This window comes from Bufo gargarizans, chromosome 2 (assembly GCF_014858855.1).
Source record: "Bufo gargarizans isolate SCDJY-AF-19 chromosome 2, ASM1485885v1, whole genome shotgun sequence".
In the NCBI taxonomy this organism is placed as follows: domain Eukaryota; kingdom Metazoa; phylum Chordata; class Amphibia; order Anura; family Bufonidae; genus Bufo; species Bufo gargarizans.
The window spans coordinates 7,306,849-7,309,768 of NC_058081.1; positions in this window are offsets into that span (position 1 = coordinate 7,306,849).

Below are 2,920 nucleotides of genomic sequence, written 5' to 3' on the forward strand. Positions count from 1 at the left end.
TGAAATACAATTCCCAATTTAGCAATTTCATAATTTAGTGGTTTCTGCTATATCAGAGCTATTTGAAATCTATCCCTAAAAGGGTATATAATATTCAAGGTGCACATTGGGTCATTCAGAATAACTTCACACACACCCGCTACTGTGTATTTCCAAGTCTAATTCTGGCACTAAACCCATACCTGTCACCCAGCGCCTAAATACTAGGCCTCAAATTTATATCCCGCTAAATCTCTCGTTACCGCTGTCCTGTTGTGGCTGGGAAAGTTATTTAGTGTCCGTCAAAGCACATTTTTTGTTCTGGGTTGAAATACAATTCCCAATTTAGCAATTTCATAATTTAGTGGTTTCTGCTATATCAGAGCTATTTGAAATCTATCCCTAAAAGGGTATATAATATTCAAGGTGCACATTGGGTCATTCAGAATAACTTCACACACACCCGCTACTGTGTATTTCCAAGTCAAATTCTGTCACTAAACCCATACCTGTCACGCAGCGCCTAAATACTAGGCCTCAAATTTATATCCAGCTAAATCTGTCCCTAGTGCTGTAGCTGGGCGAGTTATTTAGTGTCCGTTCAAGCACATTTCTTGTTCTGGGTTGAAATACAATTCCCAATTTTGCAATTTCATAATTTAGTGGTTTCTGCTATATCAGAGCTATTTGAAATCTATCCCTAAAAGGGTATATAATATTCAAGGTGCACATTGGGTCATTCAGATTAACTTCACACACACCCGCTACTGTGTATTTCCAAGTCTAATTCTGTCACTAAACCCATACCTGTCACGCAGCGCCTAAATACTAGGCCTCAAATTTATATCCCGCTAAATCTGTCCTTAGTGCTGTAGCTGGGCGAGTTATTTAGTGTCCGTTCAAGCACATTTCTTGTTCTGGGTTGAAATACAATTCCCAATTTAGCAATTTCATAATTTAGTGGTTTCTGCTATATCAGAGCTATTTGAAATCTATCCCTAAAAGGGTATATAATATTCAAGGTGCACATTGGGTCATTCAGAATAACTTCACACACACCCGCTACTGTGTATTTCCAAGTCTAATTCTGGCACTAAACCCATACCTGTCACCCAGCGCCTAAATACTAGGCCTCAAATTTATATCCCGCTAAATCTGTCCTTAGTGCTGTAGCTGGGCGAGTTATTTAGTGTCCGTTCAAGCACATTTCTTGTTCTGGGTTGAAATACAATTCCCAATTTAGCAATTTCATAATTTAGTGGTTTCTGCTATATCAGAGCTATTTGAAATCTATCCCTAAAAGGGTATATAATATTCAAGGTGCACATTGGGTCATTCAGAATAACTTCACACACACCCGCTACTGTGTATTTCCAAGTCTAATTCTGGCACTAAACCCATACCTGTCACCCAGCGCCTAAATACTAGGCCTCAAATTTATATCCCGCTAAATCTGTCCTTAGTGCTTTAGCTGGGCGAGTTATTTAGTGTCCGTTCAAGCACATTTCTTGTTCTGGGTTGAAATACAATTCCCAATTTAGCAATTTCATAATTTAGTGGTTTCTGCTATATCAGAGCTATTTGAAATCTATCCCTAAAAGGGTATATAATATTCAAGGTGCACATTGGGTCATTCAGAATAACTTCACACACACCCGCTACTGTGTATTTCCAAGTCTAATTCTGGCACTAAACCCATACCTGTCACCCAGCGCCTAAATACTAGGCCTCAAATTTATATCCCGCTAAATCTCTCGTTACCGCTGTCCTGTTGTGGCTGGGAAAGTTATTTAGTGTCCGTCAAAGCACATTTTTTGTTCTGGGTTGAAATACAATTCCCAATTTAGCAATTTCATAATTTAGTCGTTTCTGCTATATCAGAGCTATTTGAAATCTATCCCTAAAAGGGTAGATCATATTGAAGGTGCACATAGGGTCATTCAGAATAACTTCACACACACGCTTCTGTGCATTTCCAAGTCTAATTCTGTCACTAAATCCATACCGGTCACCCAGCGCCTAAATACTAGGCCTCAAATTTATATCCCGCTGAATTTGAATACAATACATTGGGCCAAATAATATATTTGTTGTTGTGGTGAACCATAACAATGAGAAAAACATCTAGTAAGGGACGCGGACGTGGACATGGTCGTGGTGGTGTTAGTGGACCCTCTGGTGCTGGGAGAGGACGTGGCCGTTCTGCCACATCCACACGTCCTAGTGTACCAACTACCTCAGGTCCCAGTAGCCGCCAGAATTTACAGCGATATATGGTGGGGCCCAATGCCGTTCTAAGGATGGTAAGGCCTGAGCAGGTACAGGCATTAGTCAATTGGGTGGCCGACAGTGGATCCAGCACGTTCACATTATCTCCCACCCAGTCTTCTGCAGAAAGCGCACAGATGGCGCCTGAAAACCAACCCCATCAGTCTGTCACATCACCCCCATGCATACCAGGGAAACTGTCTCAGCCTCAAGTTATGCAGCAGTCTCTTATGCTGTTTGAAGACTCCGCTGGCAGGGTTTCCCAAGGGCATCCACCTAGCCCTTCCCCAGCGGTGAAAGACATAGAATGCACTGACGCACAACCACTTATGTTTCCTGATGATGAGGACATGGGAATACCACCTCAGCATGTCTCTGATGATGACGAAACACAGGTGCCAACTGCTGCGTCTTTCTGCAGTGTGCAGACTGAACAGGAGGTCAGGGATCAAGACTGGGTGGAAGACGATGCAGGGGACGATGAGGTCCTAGACCCCACATGGAATGAAGGTCGTGCCACTGACTTTCACAGTTCGGAGGAAGAGGCAGTGGTGAGACCGAGCCAACAGCGTAGCAAAAGAGGGAGCAGTGGGCAAAAGCAGAACACCCGCCGCCAAGAGACTCCGCCTGCTACTGACCGCCGCCATCTGGGACCGAGCACCCCAAAGGCAGC